Source organism: Cryptomeria japonica, chromosome 3 (genome assembly GCF_030272615.1).
Source record: "Cryptomeria japonica chromosome 3, Sugi_1.0, whole genome shotgun sequence".
Lineage (NCBI taxonomy): Eukaryota > Viridiplantae > Streptophyta > Pinopsida > Cupressales > Cupressaceae > Cryptomeria > Cryptomeria japonica.
This window is the reverse complement of record NC_081407.1, coordinates 253,678,757-253,702,316: the sequence shown is the minus strand read 5'-3', so window position 1 is coordinate 253,702,316 and position 23,560 is coordinate 253,678,757. Positions and strand designations below refer to the sequence as shown.

At 35.1% G+C, this 23,560-nt stretch overlaps 1 pseudogene; it reads left to right on the top strand.

Moving 5' to 3' along the window:
• Positions 1 to 3,522: 3,522 nt before the first annotated feature.
• Positions 3,523 to 12,896, top strand: LOC131045682 (uncharacterized; annotated as a pseudogene).
• Positions 12,897 to 23,560: the final 10,664 nt, after the last annotated feature.

The following is a 23,560-nucleotide window of genomic DNA, read 5'->3' as shown; positions in this document are numbered from 1 at the left end:
AGATGAAGAAGAAGAAGATATAGAAAAGCATGATATAGGTGCTAGTGTTGAGAAGGCAAAAGGAGCAGAGAAGGTTGAAGAAGAATTGAAGACCATGGAAAGAGCCACTATTTCTAAAATAGGGAAGAAAATTGCTATTGATGAAGAGACCTTTTCTCATGGACCAATTGATTTGAGTACACTATGTCCCATACAAGCACTCAAGTTGGCCACCTTCACACAAATCAAAGAAAGTGAGGACTTACATAAGTCCGAATTTGACAAAAAATAGGTTATATCTCTATTGACAATAGTTCTAGAGAAGATTTTGTCTAACCTTAAGCAGGATTCCAGTGACATATACTTTGGTAAGCTTAAGGGTATGTCACATAAAGTTGAATTAGATTCTATAACATTAGAGAAAGTAGTGGATATAAAGAGTTTGAGTGTAGAGAAGGCGTGGTTATTAGACAGAGTGGGAGAATTGAGGAGTAAAATCACTCCCTGACTTGACGCTTTGCTCGGAGCACAACAGGATGCAGTAGTTACTTTGGGAAAAGATGTACAAACAAATCTTAAGGGTAAAAAAGTACATGCATATATGTTTAGTGCCTTAATTAATGTTTTGGATTTTTTCCTGAGAGGATAGAAAGGGTATCTAAAGTTCTTGAAGGTAACTTATTCATATATTTTCAAGTTTTTGTAGATCACTGTATACATTTTTTTATATATACATTTTGGTGGATTCCTACCTTTACCATTGATGTAAAAGGGGAGAGATTTTCAAAGTCTTTGCAGTTTTGGAATTTTAGAGCATTTGTCATTTTTCATAGTGTTGCCATCAATGCCAAAGTGGGAGATTGTTGGCAAGGGATACTGTTCTGGTGATCTTATATGCATGGATATTACTTAGGGGTTGTCATTGATGGCAACTCAACTTAGCAATCCTATCTACTACCTGTATATTTGATCTATCGAAAGTCATATTGACTTTAGGTATAACTATGAAAGAGTGTGGACATAGTGTACAGATTCAGTGAGCTTGTACAACTCATTTCTGGTGATGCATTTTTCATTGCAGTGATTGGGATAGTCGATTGGTTGTTTAAGATAGAACATCTTGTAATTATAGCCTTTGGTGTTGATTCTACTGCATGATTCTTGGTCTAGTATCCAGTGATTCTGGAAGAGAAGAGCTATTGTGTGGACATGTTGTGTAATATGTATTGTGGAACTGAAGGGATGATTTCGGTGATCGGTGTTGTGTTCAAGGAGTTTTTTTCATTGCAAGTGAAGCTGGTGATCATATGTTTTAGGTCCGGTATATGGATTTGTGGTGGATTCAGTCGACATGAGACTACACATTTCATATTTTCCAGTTTTGTCAAGTCGCCTTGTTGGAGATCCATTTTGGTAGTGTGGATATATAAGGTCAACTTGGTTGATGATTTTGAGTGAGAAGGTGAGAGAGATTATTTTGGGAGCGACTAAGCATGGTTTCACATGCAAATCTTTAGTTTTGGTTATCTAGTATTTGTTAGCAGAAAAGAACAGAGCAGACTCTCTGATCATTGGTCCAGCGGATCATTTTGAGCCTAACTAGAACTGATTCCTGGGATTTGTAGATGATATATTTAAGTTCAAACATTGTATTTACTATTATATCTCATTTGTAGGACAGTGAGTCCTCTGGGGTTGCAGCCCTATTTTGTGTTTGAGCAGTGAGCTCTAGGCAGTGTCATTAATGCAAGTGCATTCCTCTTTTGTAATATTGTTCTACTACTGGCCATAGTATAATAATATCGTGGGTTCAAATCCCACTGTGGTTTTCCTCTTTTTCGTGTTTCCACATAAAAATTTGAATGTTACGGTTGTGTGGTTATTTGCTTTAAGTTTCTGCATTATATTTTCTTTCTTATATATGCGATAGTTTAAGAGTCAGTTTATTAAAATAGTAAAGTGCAGAAAACTAATTCACCCCCTTGTTAGTGTTCATTGATTCCACCAAGAACAAATATCTCCATGAGTGGTCCCTCGAGTATAACTTGTTAAAGCTATGAATAGTAGTAACATAAAGTACCTAACATACACTAAATTAGTTGTCGAATGGAATGAACATTTATAGCCTACAAAACACTAAACATCCATCATAGCCTAAACAATGTGTTTGTTTCACGATGATATAGTAGTCATATTGTTGGATGCAAACTCTGACAACCTGATAAGGTTCTGAGAGTCCTCCTGCGTCAATCTTGGGTAATTATTATCAAGTTTCTATGTCGTCCTCCAAATATAGGGTATAAGAAAAAAACTATGAAATCATAGTTATTAACCAGATTTAATACAAAAACTAAATTTACTAATAAACCAAAGAATCAAGTCTCTTATTTAACAAATAATCAGTGATCAAATTTGCCTAAAGTTTACTCCAAACCAAGCATAAAACTAAAAAGAAGCAGATAAAAAATTAAAGAAAGTAAAGAGATTTCTAAAAATTAATAATTCATACTTGTCCATGCCTTTTAAGCACCTCAATGTTTTAAATTCATGTCAATCAATCTAGTGACAACTAAAACATATGATGATATGCCTCCATCGTTTTTTATTTGAGACAATCATTTGGGCACAAGTTGAGAGTATAGAACTTAAATATTTAGAAAGTCATTTTTTAAAGGTTCTATATAGGACTTAATAATTGGAAATCAATATTCTTCCATGCCTCTCGCATGTTTCTATATTGTGTATTCATCTAGAATAGTAGAACAAAATAAAACAATGTTTTTGATAGACCTGAAACCCAAAGTTTTACAAACCAAGGCCAGCGGTCAACCAAAAATTAAACAGAAGCGAAACGGGGGACAACCCCCACACAAACCCAAAGTCAAAAACAACACGAAAAGCCCCCAAAATAGGAAAACACGCTCAATTGAGAGAGTGCACCAGTTCAGTGTTCTTCTAAATAATATTTTTGTTGATTTTCTCTAGATCCTCCATAATGAATCCATAATGAATCTGGAGGTACCCTAGTCCTGGCTCGGACTCATGGTCTTAGTATAGGAACCCGAGATAGTCTTCCCTCAAGCAATACTTTCGCCACCTTCCCAGCATTCTTTTTTATGTTTTTCCTAGGGAGGATCACTGGCTACGGGTCTGAAGACTGAAGATTAAAATCTGCTTTCCTGACCAAGGACTTCAAAAACAACCATCCGTTCATTAAAAAACAACGTATATGTAGTGTTGGAACAAGGGCCTCCACGAATATAGGTACAAATGGCAAATTCCACAAAACTTGTTAAAGCTATGAATAGTAGTAACATACACGGAATCAGTTGCGAAACACAATGAACATTCACCGCCTGCAAAACGCGTAATATCCGTCGAAGCCTAATGAATGCGTTTGTTTCACAATGATATACCAGTCATATTGCGGTATATAAATTCAGTATCCTCCATTATCTAATACCTCGTATTCACTTTCCTCCCTTATACAACTTCTCTACGTCAGTATTGCAATCACGCCTTCATTCGACAGTCAAAGCTGCCATGGCCTGCTCGACGTGGAAAGTAAACGAGAGTTGGGCATCACTATTCTTTATCGCCTCAATGTTGTGGGGGAGCGCGGTGTATGCTCACCTTGCTCCAAACTTTTATGACAAGACGTGTCCGCAGGCATTGCCTATAGTCAAAGCCGCAATAAAGGAAACGCTGGATCAAGAACCCAGAATGGGAGCTTCTCTTGTACGCCTTCAATTTCACGACTGTTTTGTTAACGTAATACATTTTTTTCAACTCTTGTTTCATCATTTCCTTTTATCACTTGTCTTGTGCAATGCGATTATGTTAACATGGTGTTCGTTTTGGGTTTGGATGCGGCTTTCAGGGTTGCGATGGATCTGTTCTCCTGGACGACACCCCGATTTTCACAGGAGAGAAAAGTGCTGGAGCCAATGCCAATTCACTCAGGGGATTCGAGGTGATAGATAATATCAAGACCCAAATTGAGAATGTTTGCACTGGAGTTGTATCCTGTGCTGATATTTTGGCAGTAGCCACTCGCGACTCGGTTGTCCAAGTAATTATTATTCGGGAGTTTTACCTATAAGTCGTTTCCCATTTACTTACATATAGACATTCTAAATTTGTGTTTGTAATTACTAGTTGGGAGGTCCAAGCTGGACTGTAATGCTTGGAAGGCGAGATTCGACGACTGCTAGTCTGAATGATGCAAACAACAACCTTCCAGGGCCCTTTTCGAGCCTTACTTCTCTCATCTCAGCATTCCAAGCCCAAGGACTTTCTGCGGAGGATATGGTTGCTCTTTCAGGTAAGCGACTTAACTACCGTCTATTTTCCTTGTCAAGAAAGCCGTACCGATTACTTAATTGAAGAATCTTATCTTAGCTTAATGTGTACCTGTAGGAGCTCATACGATTGGTCAAGCCAGTTGTCAATTCTTTAGAAGTCGGATCTACAATGAATCCAACATAGACAAGGAATTTGCAGCTTCTTTACAGGAAAATTGTCCCTTCAACAGTGGTGCTGGTGACTTCAACCTCGCACCCCTGGACTCTTTGACTGCTAATGGTTTTGACAACACTTATTACAAAAATTTGAAATCTGGGAAAGGTCTTTTCCACTCCGATCAGGAATTATTTAACGGAGGTTCAGCAGATGCTCAGGTGACAACATACAGCACCGATCAGCAAGCATTTTTCACTGATTTTGCGGCGGCAATGGTGAGGATGGGAAACACCAAACCACTTACTGGAACGCAAGGAGAGATTCGAACGAACTGCAGAAGAATCAATTGATGTTTACTGACTCGGACAAATTGTTCTGGTCCAGGTTCTATTTTGAAAGTGGAAATACCTGAACTATTTCATATCCGTCTTTATATTTTAAAAAATAAATAATAAATTCATTATGTGAGAAAAACTTATTCACTCATTAAATGCGCCGCCCTTATGATGTTAATAATTAGGTATTTACATGTTGGTACAATGAATTAGGTTTTCTTTGTAATCTTCCTTATGGTCGAATCAAATAGTTATTAATTATTATTATTTACTGAAAATAGTTGTGACAAGTTTTTTTTTTAAATTTCTTGTGTTTTATTTATTTTTGGAATTGCCAAGTAAATCGTTTATTTTGTTTACAATTATTTAAGATTAATTTAAGTAAAAGACTATTCCATTGGTTGTAATTGCATATTTCTTAAGTGCATCATTATTTGCATCAGGGTAGTTATTAATAGTTGTCAATACTTACCCTACCTACTCTTGCATATGATTGGAACACGTCTCTTTTTGTGCTCTCTATTTTCTAGCCTAAGCACGTTGTACTTGTTGTATGCTTTGTATCATATCAATCAATCATTCATTTCCTTTTGCATCTCTTCTTTAGCATTCTATGGTGATTGGCTATCTCCTAGTGTGGTCTTCTTAAAAAATATAGCTTCATGGTAAATCCCTATCTTTTCCTACAAGAATAAAATGCTTGAATGAATATTCATGTTATTCATAATCATCAGGTAGCTATGCATGCTCACATTCTTGTGTATTTAATTTTTATCTTATATGAGGTTTGCCAGCTACCATACATGGAGGATTAGAGAAAGTTAAGAACCAAAAAGTTTATTTGGCCAAAGATCATTTGTTCTTTAATTATATGCTTGATAATTGTATATTTACATCTCATATTCTATTTAATATTTTTATATCTTACATTAGCATCTAGAATATAGATATATCATGCTGCATCAGATTCCATCACATCTGCCATTTTTTTAATTGCTAGGTATCCTTATGTAGGACAAGGTATTCTTTAGAAGTACAAAGAATTGAGGTCCAGTTGTAAAGAGTTCTAATGATGTTCTCACCCATGGTGTGCTCAAGTGGAGATCATATAATGAGAGTACCTATCAATGTTATCTTCAATTTCATACTCCTTTTATTCAACCTTATAGTCTCGTATAAAGTAAATAGTTTTGCTTGTGTATTGTCCAATCTTTGGGCTTATGTATGTAGAAATTATGTTATAATTTATAAACATATCCTCAACAATATTTTTGAGCATGTGAAATTTATTAATGCTTAATTACGTGAATTTTGTGTATTATGTTAATTTAATATTGTGGAACACCTTAAATTATTGCATCTTGTTATCATGTTTAATATCTTTGATTATGACAAAAGATTTATTGATGGTCACATTTAGGAATATTCTACTAGGTCTTATTTTATTTGATGAGGTGAGAAAGGGTTCTTATACCATTCAAGTTCTTGTTGCGTCCAAAGAGAATAAGGTTACATCCACTCTCAAAAATTGGCTCGCTATTCTTCACTCTCTGACCATATTTTTCACGATCTAGAATTATATCTTCTTAGCATCGAGTTTGATGAATCCCCCATCATGTGAGAACCAATATTTAGACCAAACAAAGGATTCTTTTAATCATAAGCTTCATTAATGAGTTTTCCATATTTAAGAAAATTTATCCACATTACTCAAGATCACCCTCATATAGTCCATTTCATGTAATGAACAAAGTAATGTTTTGGATCAATCTATCCTTCTACATGATTATCTAACCCACTTCATTATAATTAGTCTACTTTTACATTATAAGTTAAGGTTGAGATTCATATTGTTAAGGAATATTATGGTATTGTCTTTCAATTGGATTTTCATTTGGATCAATTTATATTTAAAAACCACATTTGAATGAATTTATATTCTCAATATGGATTATAATATTATAATTTTATTGCTACTTTTACTAGCTCAATTTGTTATCTTTCTTCCATTCCTTATTGGTTCTCTACACTCACACTAAACCATTAAGTACATACATTCCTACCCAATTTCATGTTACCAAAGAGGTTAAGGACAAAAATAATATCACATTTTTAAAGTTGAGTAATTACTTACTACCATAGTCATATTATTTTTACTACATAATCATTTAACCATATGTTATGATAAATATTCATCAATATTTTTTTAAACAAATTGGATAATTTTAGCTATTATTTATCAAAATTATTACATTATTTTGGAGGCTTTACTCATTCTGGGTATCAAAAGAGAATATATCTTACTTTTGATGGTTTGGTTCTCTTTATTAATTTCTTATGGTTATTGAATTGCCTAGGGTATTTACTTCTCACATACATCTTCATTTATTCAAGCTTCACACATGTGTCTTTTTAGTTCATCCTAGTTTTTTTAATGTGTGAAGAGATTCACCCAATGTCAAAGTGATCTCACACAGTGAATCAATTAATTTAATTCTAGGTTTCATAGAGGAAAATTTATTTCAATCAATTAAAATACAAACAATAGAAATGGGATATTGATTTTCAATAATATTAGTTAGAGGACTGTAAGGAGTCTTGGTAGGCCTAAGTGGACAAGTGTTTTGAATGGATGAGAGTGGATTTGTGTCCCATGTATCAACTACAAACTTTTTAAGAACCATAATAAAATTATAGTTCTTGGAAGAACATTTTTCTATAAATTTGAAGAACATAAGTCATTTAAACTATAAGAAAAACCTAAGGCCAAATGCCCAATAGTGAAGGAGTGCCTACAACAAAAATAAACTCCCTCATAATCAATAAATTGATACTATGACTAGTTGCAAACCTATAGCCATTCACATGTTACATAATTGTTGCATAAAAATTATTCATCATAGGCTCATTCACATAAACTAAAATCGACTATATTATAGTTTACCAGACATTTTTGGAAGATAAATAATTGTTAGAAGTAAGAATCTTGTATGTGACATAGATTGTATAAATTGTAATACACACACACACACACACACACACACACACACACACACACACACACTATATATATATATATATATATATATATATATATATATATATATATATATATATATATATATATATATATATATATATATATATATATATATATATATAGTGTGTGTGTGTGTGTGTGTGTGTGTAATGTTATGTGGTTAACATTACATGAAGGATATGTAAAGGTTTGGGCCTCTCCCATTTTAATATATTGGAAACATTATAGAAAATTCAGCTATACGGAATTTTGTGAAGGAAGGAGAAAAGGTTAATCAATTCCAAAATGACTACAAAGACCTTATGGTATTGGCCAAGGGTTGTAGAGGTGTTAATGAGTTACGTTACTCTTCAAAGGTGGGAATTCTATTCTTATCATTTTTGTTACAAGACGAAGCTCAATTTCCCTTTTAATTCTACCTCTTTGGATAGACCCCTCCACCAGGGGTTGATGCTTTATTTATTTCCATATAATCTATGCCTTGCTCTGCGTTTAACTCCAAGCCCAGGATTGTCTATCTTCGCATTCTTTTGCAGCATGCCAATCCCACATTACCTACCCCTGGTACTGCTTCTTCCGTAACTTTAGTCCCTGAGTTTAATTTGAATTCTATTCTTATCATTTTCATTACAAGAAGAAGCTCAATTTCCCTTTCTAAATTCTAACTCTTTGGATAGACCCCCTCCACCAGGGGTTGATGCTTTATTTATTTTAATATAATCTATGCCTTGCTCCTGCATTTAAATCCGAGCCCAAGATTGTCTATCTTGGCATTCTTTTTCAACATGCCAATCCCACATTACCTACCCCCGGTACTGCTTCTTCTGCAACTTTAGTCCCTAAGTTTAATTTGAACCCTCCCATCAGGCTTCAAACTCATCCCCTACAAACTTGATTGACCTATCCCTTGAATCTTCCAAAGAGAAATTCCACTCCACGTTCTTTCTCCTTCGACTCAATGGATACTAAGGACAACAAGCTTTAAATGAATAACATGCAATTATAGAAATTCCACTCCACGTTCTTTCTCCTTCGACTCAATGGATACTAAGGACAACAAGCTTTAAATGAATAACATGCAATTATATTGGATGCAGCTGAAATATCACAATCAACAATCTTATCAATTGACTTTACTCTTGATGATCTAGAAAATTCTCATGAAAATTATATTGGGCCTTTGAGAGCTGATGGGCAACAACACAAAGTTGGTCTTAAAGGGCTTGATCTCATTTAGGAGAAGGAGCTTGACTTGTGAGCATAAACATTAATGATCCCAAAGAAATGATTTATCATTAACATGAGGATCCACATTAGTTGGTGACTAGGATCAAACCCACACTCAACAATGAAGGAATTCCATGATGGAGCAAGTAGAGTCACAAAACTGCCACATCATGCCTCTTCTAGGATACAAAACAAAAGGCAATATAGCCAAATAAAATGACATGCAACAAAAATCATGAAAGAGGATATTTTAATTTCCCACAAACATAAAACATCAAAACCAGTATAATTTTGTCGAGTATCCCACACAAAATCCTTCCTTGTAAGATCGGTGACACCTCATACAATCCATGACAAGAAAAATCATATATCACCTTCTTACATGCCATCCTTTTCCTCAAGAGATGATAAATGGTTATTCAAAAAATAATCTATAGACTAAAAATAAGGTAACCCATTCTGATGTTTTTGTGGAACAATTTTACCTTCCTTTGCACACCTTGGCGAGCTATAAGAATGGTGAAGTTTGTTAATTGGAGCTACAACAATAAAAGCTAACTAGGGGGGTTTGTGCTAGAGCTTGACAAACAAGAACATCAAGAGGTCTATTACTTGAAGAGAAATTGCCCTTAAGAACAAAAGTTCTCAATTTTTTTCATTCTTCACCACCTCAAGAACATGTCAAGAGGACTCAACAACCTTTAGTGGGGAGTTAACTTTGGGATCTGCTAGTGGATAGTCCTTAATCTTATGAGCTACCAATTGGTAGTAGAAATAAGTGTTAGGTAGATTTAGATTGAGAAGTTGTTAAGAATGGTGAAGGCCTCCAATCTGAATGTTAATGGTCTCCCTTAAATCTCAAGACAAATCCACCTCAACAAAAACCCTCTTTAGAGGGGAAGCATGATAGAATTGGTCTGATTTGGCATAAACAACTTTCTGTATGGAAGTAGAAATAGAAAATAAAAAAATACCAACATGGTAGAGGAAGACCTAAAAATTCTACCCAAACTCAGACCTAAAGTTTCTTATCCTTGGATATAGAAAGATTATGGGACACTAGTAAGGTAGATCCCATGAGGGGCCCATGCCTTGGCAACCAAATCCTGGAGCATGCTTTCAAGGGGGGCCCTCCCAACAAAATATCTAATAAGTGCATACTATTCAAGCCATTGACATTCATAATCAAACTCTTGTGCAAGCAAAAGGATATTTGAGGGACTATTAGAAGTCTTATCTCCTGAAAAACATTCAAAACAAGTTTTTGAGGTTGATTATTTGAAGGATCCATTCATGTTAGCTACAAATGCACCAATACTTGCATCAAAAAATAGATTAATGTCGGTCATAGCCTAAAAACCTAAAATGTCCCATAGTAAATGTGGTATCACACAAGCCAAATGCAAAAGAGTAGTTTGTAGAGAAACAAAACTCAAAACCCTAACTGAGCACATTTGCCTGCCATCTCATAAAACATCTAGCATACCTCAATCTAATCATATTTTTACTAGTTGAGTTTGACAAATTACATGTACCAATAGAATGCTTGTTATTTGAGTGGACCTCATTTTTCCCTATTTTTGTAAATAAAAAAATTGATTTCCACTCATCTAAATTCAAATACACTAGTAAGAACTTGGTATACAACTAATTCAAGAGAAAATAGATTCTAATAATTAGCTGAGGCTTGGCCACAACTTGTGGCTCTTGAGAAATCATCTAAGTTATATTAGAAGAATACAATTTGTCAGATTCCTTCTATGATCATGACCTTACTTATAAATAGTAGAAAGCTTCAAGATTCTTCTTGGAGTTTGACATGTTATGTTAAATAGATTCTTTGTCTTCCAACAAATTTTTAATTTGCTTTTATTGTTCATATCTCTAGAGAATAGAAAGCTATTACAATTTGTTTAGTCAAAAGAGCCTTTGTGTTAACTATGCATGGAAGGTCATAAGATTGGGTGTCCCTATCTTCTTTTCAATTTTTGTAGATTCTTTAGCTCCTACATAATGATTTCATTTGACCTTTCTAATAAATTCTTTTGTGATTTCGTAGGCTTTTTTATTCTTAGCATTATAGATTTGTAAAAAAGTCTCTTTGACTTTTACCCTCAAATGATACTATTCTTTATCTAATTTTCTACAATTCCATTATTAATATATTTATTAAAAATATATATTAACAAACTACATTAATGTTTCACTTCATCTTACAATCAAATTATTTAAAAATATCATAAAAACGTGAAGCTATAGTCTACCCAACCCAGCAAGGAGTTCAACTATAATAGCCACACTCTTTGAAAAACAACGTATATGTACAGTTGGAACAACTGCTTCCACAAGTGTTCCCTCGAATATAGGTACAAATGACAGATTGCCGGAACTCGTTTAAGCTATGAATAGTATTATACAATTGCTAACATACACGGAATCTGTTGCAAAACAGAATGGCCATTCACCGAACGGAGTACGCGGAACACATCCTTGGAAGTCTGGTCAAATGCGTTTGTTTTAACACAATATAGCAAGCATAATGCGATATATAAATTCTGCATCCACTATTATATAACACATCGTATTCACTTTTCTCGTTAATCCAAAAGTTTCAATCCGCTGGGCTGTTGAGAGCGAAAATGGCTTCTCTTACAATGCTGACAAGAAGCTTTGCATGCACTACTTCACTCTTGTGTGTCACCTTTTACGCCAACTCATGCCCGCAAGCACTATCTATCGTGAATAACATAGTACAGCAAGCCGTAAACGAAGACAAACGAATGGGTGCGTCGTTATTGCGCCTTCACTTCCACGACTGTTTCGTCAATGTAGGAATTAGAAACTATCTTTCATTCTTTTCCTTTCATTTTTAGTTTCTCATTTATTAAAAAATAAATCTATGCAAACTATGCTTGTTGGCTTTTTAATTGATTATCATTGCAGGGCTGCGATGCCTCTGTACTGCTGGATGACAACCCAAATTTTGAAAGTGAAAAGGGCGCTAGACCAAATCAAAATTCATTAAGAGGCTTTGATGTGATAGATAATATCAAGACCCAGCTTGAGAATGTTTGCAGAGAAGTGGTTTCCTGTGCAGACATTTTAGCTATAGCTACTCGTGATTCAGTTGTCCAGGTAAATATTTCTCCCCTTGCTTAAAGATCCATGTTTACCCTAATAATGGCTGAAAGGATTCGTTGTAAATAAAATTGTCAGCTGGGAGGTCCATCGTGGGAAGTAATGCTGGGAAGGAGGGATTCCAGGGTCCCAAACAAAACAGCCGCGAACGAAGACATCCCAAGTCCATTCTTGGAGTTTTCCGGGCTCCAAATTGCGTTTCAAAAACAAGGACTGTCTGTCAAGGACCTCATTGCCCTTTCAGGTATATCTGCTTTGCAGTGCTTCTCTGAAACATTTATTACAAGCAATTAAGTTACTTGACGTTCCAACTTTCTTTCCGTTTGATTAGGTGCTCATACAATCGGTCAAGCACAATGCTTCACATTTAGAAATCGAACATCGACCCTGTTTTTGCCCAATCTCTTCAGGCAACGTGCCCTCGAGACGATGGCGTTGGCAGTAGCAACCTTTCTGCTTTCGACATTGTTAACCCAAATGTATTTGACAATAACTACTTCAAAGATCTAGTGGCATCGAAGGGCCTTCTACACTCAGATCAGGCACTACTTAACGGTAGGGATGCTACGTTTATTCAAGATGAGGTTGCTCTCTACAGCAATGATCAAACTGCGTTTTTTACTGATTTTCAAGTTTCTATGGTGAACATGGGAAACATAAAGCCTCTTACTGGGACGGACGGAGAGGTTCGGAAAGATTGCAGGAAACCAAACTAATGGAAACTTAAATTTGTTACACTATATATCTATTCTGATAAATTAGTTCCGCTTGATAGGCCGTAATCTACCTAATGCAAATGGTTTGTCGTTTTCTCTTCTTTAGATACTGCATCAAATTTGCAGTTTCTCCAAGTCATTGTGATCTCATGCACTTAAAATGATTCATTTTCATAACAAAGGAAATATCTAAAAAGAGCCATAAAGTAGCCATAAAGTTAATACACCGTAAGAGTATTGTATTTTATATGTACATAAGTTTAATGGAGGTCGGTGTAGTACAAATGTTTTAGTTGAGTAAAAGCTTGGGATGAAAACCAATGATATTGTTGCAAATTTTTATCATGTGTCTATCTTTAACTATCACAAAAGTCTTATGTATGGTCATATATAAGAAATATATGTTCTTAGGTCTTGTTGAATCCTAAATGAATATGAGTTTATCTAATCTCAAAAGTTTTCTTGTTATTCATGATAATATTTTCTACTCTTGAGAATGGCTTTCCAGTGTCTTGACTTAAATAAAACTATCTAGAAGTATGAAAACAAAATTTCAAACCCAACAAGACCATCTCAACTTCTCTTTGATCATGAATGTTAATAATGAGTTTACAACATTTAGGAAACCACACATTTTCTCCAAGGTAAACCCAATATCATCAATGTTGCATGTTGAAAAAGGCAATGTTTTACATCAATCTATTTTTATAAAAAAATATCAAATCTAGTTTATGATAAAAAAATTTCATTGAATTATTTATTTTTATTTAACATTTTCTAAAAACTAATTAACTTGTGACTTTTCTTCACCAACATGTTTATTATAGATTATAGGCAATAAAGATCAAATGATTTAAGGTTAGGCTAAAAAGGTTGGGGTCAAAAAAGATAACTAAATAGAGGATTAAGCTTTCTCATGAGTAACAAAACATGTTGTGGTGCATGGATTTTAGAAAATAATTATTAAAGGTGACTTTAAGCTAATTGTTGATCTCCTTAAGTCATTTTTGCAATCCCCTTAGAAAATTAAAAAAAATTAGTTGAAGAAAACATAGTTTTCCTATCTTCATTGGCACAATGGAAGATTTATCACATGCTTGGAGAAGGAAATGAATTAGTAGATACTCTTGCTAATTTGGAGTTGTAGTTTAATGAGTGGAGTTATTGGGTGTTTGATATGAATATGCCTTCCCAAATAAGGAATATTTTGTTTGAAGACTATCAAAATCTCATAATTAATCATGCTTTGAATAAATTTTTATGCCTTGTGCCATAAACACTAAAATAAATTTATAAAGATACATATTTTTTTTAGCAATTATAAGTATTCCTTATATTTACTTGATTACGACTAATCATTTTCTTGTTAAGCTCCCTAAACTAAAATATCAGCTTGATATCGATCGACAACATGTGGCAAAATATCACATGAGAAAGATATAATTTAATGTATATCAATAATCTAAAGTTTAATTTACTCATCATTTCAGGGTGCTCTCTTTATCACCTCCTACTTAGATAATTGCATGGAAATTTTTTTAATTTATTTTAGTATTCTTGGAAAAATTATAGAAGATCTCCTCATGAGATTGAGTTGGATTGACTAAATAAGAAAAAAGGGGAAATATTAGTGATAAAAAAGATATAATTAAGATGGATTATTTACTCTCATGTGGTAGATATAGGCTCACTATTTTAATGGAAGACTCCTTAATCAATATCAAAGATTATTTAGAAGTATTGGTAAAAGTGTTGTTTGCTCTTTTGGTTTCTTAACTTCTAAAAAAAGAGTGTTGGCTACCATTTTCTCCTGGTTTGTATGAAACTCAAAAATGTGAGGCCAATAATTGTGTTTCAAAACCCCCACCATTGATTCTTTGGAGAAAAATACTAAAGCGAGGGAAATGTTTGAAAGGGGTGGGGTTACTCCATTCTTCAAGCTAATAAAAGGGAAAAATAATAATGTTTCTTCATAGCTTATGAAAAAATATAATGATTATAAGGTGCAAGTGGGAATGTTAAAATAGACGTTTCTAAGGAGCTAATTGGGAAGGTTATGGTTATGAGTTGTGAGGGGGGAAAGGGTAAACGTTAGAGTTAGAAGCATGCCTATGAGGAGTATATCAAATTATTCTTAGAGAATGGAGAATAGCTCAAGATGCACTAGAATGGTTTTAGCTAAGAAGATTTATTGGTTTTGTGGGGTGTTTCGATCTATCGCCTCATAAAATAATTTACCTTAGAAGGTATTGGTAGGTTCACCCATTTTGGTGATTACTATTTTACTCTCTTGAATCATCTAAGGTATAATCAATCGGTAATATTTTTATAATTTTTATTTTCCACAAAAAAATAATTTTTTGAAGGTGCTTATCCCCTATTAAACCAATGGTGTATGTGTTGTACAATTATTTCCTTGTTGCTACCTCTCCATTACACCCTACTCCTAAATAGAGTACTTCAGCCAATTACCAAAACCTTAACTCTCCCCACGTCGAGGGAAGAGAACATATATTTCCATTGCTAATGATAACCCATCCTCCTCAAAAAGATAAATCTATAAAAATCCCCTTTTGGGCCAACCTAAAAGGCATAAACTATTTCTAGGTCATGAATGACCTCCTTCATTAGATTATCATATTGGGCCCATAAAATCCATCATTTTTTATAAAGATAAATAGGTTTTACATGGACCCCAAACTAAGAGTTTTACATAAATTGGCCATCAGCCAACCAAACAGAAACCAACAGCAAAACAGTGGAACACCCCAAACCAAGGTGAAAAGCAAAAACAAACAATAGGCAACAAAACAAAGCACAGACAAACATTCAATTAAGTAAGTGCACCAAATTCTTGTTCTTCTAGATGGTAACCTTGTTGATTTCCTCGAAGTCCTCCATAATGAACCTGGAGGTACCCTTATTGCTACTCCTACTTCTGGTCCTAGAAATAGGGCTTGTAGTTTTATTGCCACCCATAGAAGAGTCTTTACCACCCGGTTCTTTCTTTCTGTTATGTCACTAGGATAATCATTGTTAATAGGATTGGATTTGTACTTTGCCACCATGGCATTGATCTTTTCCAGCCCCTTCATATGATTTCTCATTACCTCCTTGCTTATGTCTACCAGATTCTTAAGGTTATTCTTGATCTCCTCCATAGAATGTTGAACCTTCTCAATTATTTTCTCATGATTACATTTCATAATCACCACATCATGGGAAATCTTCTGGGTCACGATCATGAGCTTCTCCATTTTGTTAGGATTAGGTGAATCGGTGAAGATATCAATTATCTCCTTAATCCCCTCTTCGAGGGTATCAATCTCCTTCCCCACTCACTACCAGCAGTTCTCTTGGCTTCTACTTGCTTCCATCACCATATTCAACAGATTACTTTCCTTCCATAAGCCACTATCGACATCTTTAGGTAAACTAACCTACTTCTCCTTCAGTACATGGAGAGGAATATCCAATTTGATTTCTTGATCGAAGGTCTTGAGACCATAGTCTTTAGCAACCAACTTCTTCTTTTTGGAATAAGGCTCAGTTTGAGAAACCATCTTGTTGGTCGATTTATATTTACTTGTAGCCCATGTGGGGGGGTTCTTGCTGCTATAAGTTCCAGGAGTGACCAACATCTCACCCTCTTCAACTGGCTTGTAATCAGGGTCAACAAGAGGTTTGATGCTCCCACTATCCTCCATCTCCATATCTGTATCAGAGACATCTTGAACATTAGTATTATGGATTTGGCCTTTCTCAGAGAGAGAGGGAACAACTTCATTGGATTTTGCATACTCTATAATGAGTACAATAAGCGCTTCATGGAGGACCAAATTATTTGGATTCTTAGCATGTTTTTCTAGACTATTCTCCAAAGAAGAAACCAGATAGAATGGAATCAAAATAACTTTTCCATGCCTAAAATGATTTAAGATGGTAAAATCATAAAACAAGATACTGGCATATATGCCATCAAGCCTAATGTACCTCATAATGAATTTGGCCACATCCGCCCAGGGAGCAATTACTTCTATTCTATTGTAGCCACCATCCGCTATTTTATTAACTCAAACACTCCTTATCTTTATCAAAAAAATTCACCATGTATTCCTCCCTTGTTTTTCTATCTCTGTAAAACCTTCTGTTATTCATAGTCAAACCTGTAATCGTAGCCACCATGGTTTCATCCATGTGAAATTCAACACCATAAGCCCTCAAAACCCCTTTCTTCCACCCATTGACAAACATTTCCGTGAGCAGAGAAGAAGGGCCAATGAGTCTTTCCAAGAAGGGAACCATTCTCCCATCTTCAATTTCCTATCACACCTCCTTATTTTTCTTCCATTTATCAAAAGTGGGTTGTTCTTGCTTATTTTTGTCCCCACCCATAATGGTTTGGGTTGCCAAATAGAAGCAGGAAATGGGCTACACAAGACAAGTCTCAAAATAAAAGAAGGACATGGGCCACATAAGAAGATAGAAAATCCAGGCATAAGGGAAGTTTCTAGATCTTTGAATAGGGAAATCGAAAGGAAACCATTTCCCCAACACTTAAATCAAATCGGGATTGTTCTTCATTAATTACCACAAGTAGAAATTATATCATCATATACCATGTTGAACAAGTTTTTTGGGAAAGCATCCTGATCGCTCCACCGTTTTGCTATCACATAGCTCACCATCATATCAAAGGAATCTTTGATCAAGTTGGCAATAGTCCAGCTAGGATCCTTACGCCCATTCAAATAGTTGATAATCTGAAATGAGTCATATTACAACTAGACCTCTGTAAATATTTCCCTTTTAGCCATGTGTATCCCTAAATGGGTAGCGCTAGCCTCCACAAACCCCTCAAAAATAAAGAGAAAGTTATTTTTTTCATCTTTAAAACTAAAAAAGTAAATTTAGATAATGGGAATGATGTAAAATATGATATTGAGAGCAACCTCGTGGTGTCTCATCCTTCCTTACCAACTATACATATTTAAAATTGCGAAAAAAAAATAATGAGATGATTGTATCATTGGGAGAAAAAAAATTCATGAGGTTAGCTAAGCTCTCCATGGAGGTTAAGATTGCATCAGTTTTTGATAAAAATAGCCCTGAGGAGGATAAAGAGGAAATTTATTCTGATCATTCTTTAAACAAATAGGAAAGTGAAGAGACTATAGAGATTAACTAGGACAAAACTCCTACAAACTCCTTATCTCAATCCCCTCCTTATCACACCCTCTCTACAAAAACTCTTGAAAACCTTAACATCCTCAAAAACTACTTGGAGGAGGAGGAAAAAGAACCATATGATAACGAGATTATTAGTAAAGAATAGAACTGATAGATTCTATCTATTAAGGTAGAAGATCTTTATGCCAAGATAGACAATATAAAAAAATCCCTAGAATGCATGGGTTTCATGAGCAATAGGGGAAAGATTCCATCATTGGATAAGGCCATGGGATATATTATCAAAATATTCAAGCCCTAATATTAAATGTTCTAATAGGAGTTGTGACAGTTGGATAAAAAATGGATAAGACAGTTAATAAGTAGGAAAGGAAAGATAGATTGGTTGGCTAGACAATCTCAACTATAGCATGGAAGGTGACTTTGTAAAGGATGGTCAAAGACTAGGAATCGATTTATTAGAGTTTAGTCTGCTCTTTGTGTTAGCTATTTTTTGATTGGTTAATAGTTGTGTTGTCTATTATTTTTTGGTTGTATACAGTGAATTTGGGAATTAAAATATTGTAAAACTAAATAAAAAATCCCACAACATGAAACCCTAGTTCTACAATGAAATCTACGATACACCAATCAAGAACCTAAAAAAATGCAAAGCAACAAATATCAAAGATTATACCATTAACATGCTCATTAGGGTTTGATCTCCATTTTTTTCTATCTCTATTGATCTCGTTGGAGATTATTGTTGTTACATTTTATATACGCACAAGAGATCAACAAAAAATAGATTTTGGTTGTGTATGTAGATGCTTGAGTGATGATCTCTATGTCATTAGGGATTCACATTAGGGATTGATAAGGATAAAAGGATCCTCTTATATAGAGAGTACCCTAGAGAATGGAGGGATATGATTAAGAGGTGGAGGAATAAATGGTTGACTTAGATTAGAGGGTAAGTATGGAAAAAATAAAGTATTAGGGAGGTGATTAAGGGTAAATTAAGAGATGAACGACAATTTTCATGGAGGGAAAAATCTCATGAATTAATTAAATAAATAAATATTTATTTAATTAATAAAAGAAGTCAGGCCAATTAAATAGATAAATTATTTCTTTAATTTTGAGAAAGGGCATTTAAAATAAATAAAAAATATTTATTTAAATAGGGAAAGACTACAAAAGGTTTAATGAATTAATTAAATAAATAAATATTTATTTAACTAATAGAAGGCTTAGAATAAACAATTAAATAAATAAATTATTTATTTAATTAGGCTAGGACAATTTTAGGAGTCTACATTTTGCAAATCTTTTCAACAATACAACCTCTTGCATTGTCTCAAAGAAACTTAGATTAACTAACACAACATTTTCCCTACTACAAGAGTTGTATGTCCCCTCGAGAGATTGGGTGAATTTTTTTGAAAAACTATAGACAATCTCTTGATAGGAAAGAGAGTCTAGAAGTGATAAGGATTAGGCATCATGTTCAAGCAAGTAAAAAATAGGCTTGAAAGGGATCACTAGGTAGTGAACAGGCATCAAGAGATGAGCACAACCAATTAGGGTTCCACAACCTATATATAGAAGCCACTTGGAAAAGTATCCCCATTTGCATCTTTGTCATTTGAGAGATTAGAGTGCAGAGAATCCAAGGATCTTGAGTGATGCAGATCCGTTCACACACCTAAGGACAGTTCCAAAAGGTTTAGTTTGACCCCCTCAAATGATAACAAGCATCCTACAAAAAGGACTCCACACCTTAAGGTTTGAACTACTCACACTCCTCTAGACTAGCACCTACTCAAGATGAGTAAATGACTTCAACACCCCTAACATGCCTCACCATGACTCTTTCTCCTTGAGGCCTTGGATTTGGTCCATTCATGAAACCAAGGAACTATAACCAACATTGATTTTGGACTTTGGCCTCAATGCTCTATACTTCCATTGGAAACCTACCCCCTAGGCTAGTAGCCCTATTTGACGGGTATTTGGCCCTTAGCTCCAAAATATTGAATACAACCTGACAAGATATTTACCATTCCAGATACCCTTTATGAAATTTCAGTGATCCCCAAGAGGGATTCGCAAGATCTACAATCTAAGGGTCTGGACCCTTTAGAAGCCTAGAGGCTTAATTCAGGCTATTAGGCCTAATTTACAAAGCAACTCTGATTTGTAGATTCTCAACCACAAAACCAACTTAATGAGAATGTGAGGGATCATAAATAAACTCTAATTCTAGGGTTTCATGACTGGAATCCACCACTATGAGATTTAAGGGTGACTTTCCTAATTTTGTTTAAGGTAGTCACTTGGAAACGGCTACCTAGATTTGCTTCAAGCTCCTCATATCCAGGCCTTCCTTGCAAGAACCCATAAAAATATTAGAATAAACTGACCAATATTGTATTCCACGAAAGTAAATAACTTCTAGATGAGTGGGATGCAAGATATGGCCATGTTTAGGCGAAACCCTAGCCAAACCCTTGCTTTCCGGGTTGCACTCAGTAAAACAAGGAGTTCTCACTTCTCACAAAGGATCAAGACCCCAAACCACCACCAAAACAAAGGTGATTCAATACTATAACTTCTCTAGGAACACATTTGTCAGAATCAATCAATACAATGACGTACAATAGCTGCAAATTTAGAATTTCAGTGAAAAAACTCAGCTTTTAGTCTTATTATGCTTTCCAACTTTAATCACCAATCACACCAACCTTTAGAATCATTGTATTTTTCAAATGTTGCACTTTTTCTTGCAAAAGTTGCATTTTCTAAATGTTGCATTTTTACCAAAAGTTGACAACCAAACCAAATTTGGGATCCACATAACTTGGATCAACAAAACACCACCTACACACCCTAAAATCCTATAAAACACCAAAACAAACATCATTCTACCCCTATCTACCAATTTGTCCAAATTGGTTTATCAAGATGCCTAATTTGGGACATTGTTTTACATGGTGGGGTCCTTATTGGAAACATGAAAAAGCCAACACAAAAGATACTCAAACTTATCCTAATAACCTAACCCTCATCCTCTGATTCATGAATGGCTTGTTGAAGAGGTTCCCTTGCACCATTGAGTAGATGAAATAGTAGATCCAAAGCTATAGCATTTAGATTGCACACGTTCAATTGATTTTGACTCTTCCAATGGCCAGTGGACATGGGTGAGCTGGTACGTATCTCTAATTTTCTTGTCAATTTTGCATTTATGACACATTTAATAGGCTAGAAAGTGGTTATAAAAAAAAATGTGTTCAATTTTTTTAGGGTTTTAGCACATATGCATTAGGTTTAGGAATGTATAGGACATGATAGCACATCTAGGTAAGGTAAATCTATGTATGCACTTGTAATATCATATGCATATGCAAAATATGTGAATACATTGCTAGGTCACGTATAGGCAATAATGTTGCATCTATGTCAAATAATATCACATATAGGTTGATTAAGTGATACCATGTGATAGAAATAAGAAACACAAAGATAAGGTTATCCAATAATTACCATGTGATAAATATAAGCACTAGTACGATAGGGCTAGATAAGTAGCACCATATGATAAACCTAAGTACTATTAGGATAGTGTAATGTTAAGGGCTGATATCATGAGGTCCTAATGTAATTTTCTTGGTATGATTGTAGGAGTAATTGAATCTATTGGAGTTACGAGAGAGATATCCCATTACATAGAGACTTCAGCCATAGTTGACAAAGGCTAACTATAGAACTCTAGAGGTGATGGGATTGCGATACATTATGTTTATGCCTGAGATTCAGGTGAACCTTGGATTGTTGATTGTTCTAGCCAAGCGGTGGCATTCAGAGAGATGCTCATTTCATTTTCCAATCAGCGAGATGTCAGTTAGTATGGAGGATGTTTACAAGATACACTACATTCCCATTACTGGAGAGATTGTCATATATGATTGCAATGGGGATTTTGATGCTTTGTGATTTTTTGATGATAATGACCTACAGATGCAAGGTGGATATGTGAGCTAGCCAACAAGGAGGCTTAAGTATCAGTTTTGGGCGAGTTCATAAGTGGATACCTATGCCGAGACTAGATAACACATGATCTAGCTACTAGATGAGGATAGGCCAAGCAGATGATGATGACTCAGTCCACCCATTTTCAATAGGGCCCATGAATGTTGGCCTATTTGTACCATGAGATACACCAATTTGTATATCTTTGTTGATGTGGCCTCAAATACAGACTGACACTACTACAGGTATTGACATATGAGCACAATGTAGTGACTAGGATAATTTCCTTTAGATTTAGGGGACACGATCAGTCATATACACATTAAAATTTTATGATCATAAATAGATATAATTATATGGAAACCCTATTTTAATTGAGAGGACTAGTAAGAGGATGTGGCAAAGCTTCTCTTTTGTTATAGGACTAGGTGCTTGATTGGGCTGATGCCCTACGTATTAGACAAGAATTTACCAAGAAAGGTATCTAGGCGATTTGGCAAGGTACAATAGATTCCAAGAGGACCTAGTAAGTTTACACAAAAAATGCGAGAGTAGGTACACTAGGAGCCAGTTTTATCATATAAGAATATAGTGGCTGACTTCTAGGCTCTTGCTCCAATGCCTTGGGATCTTCATAGGTATATAGAAGATGTAGGGATGACGCTTAATTATAAGGCATATTTTAGAGCATACTCCTCTCCATGGCTAACAGGGATAGGGGAGATACCACCCATACTAGATGATGAATATGATGAGGACGGGAGGCCAAGTCAAAGGAGATGGTGGAGATGAGGAGGTAGGAGGCTGGTACGAGGGAGAAGAGGAGGAGAGGGACATGGAGGATGACATGGGGGAGACAGAGGGTGGGATGGTAGGCCACCACAAGGGAGAATAAAACAACCAATACAGGCTACCCCATAGGTATAGGTCGAACAGGAGTAGAGACAAGAAGCCCCACAATAAGCTGAGCGAGGGGGGGATGAGCTAGCTATACTTCGAGAGTAGGTTCAAAGACAAACTAAAGATATAGAGGATTTGAAGGTGCAAGTGGCTTGGTTGCGGTGAGAGCTACAGGAGGCATGAGATTTGAGGGATAGGGCCATCAAGCAGTATACCATGGCAGAGGAAACTAGTCAAACTGCAAGGGAAACCCAATAGGGAGATATAGCTACATGCTACGCATTTTGCTTTAGAGCATGTAGCGATATTAGTTATTGGAGGAGTCTCTGCGATGAAGTATATATATTTGTACATAAGTGTATATATATGTGTAAATATGTGTGTATATATATATATATATCTCTATGTGTGTGTGTCTATATATGTGTGTGTGTGTGTGTGTGTGTGTGTGTGTGTGTGTGTGTGTGTGTGTGTGTGTGTGTGTGTGTGTGTGTGTGTGTGTGTGTGTGTGTGTGTGTGTGTGTGTATGTATGTATATGTATATATATTTTAGTGGCAAC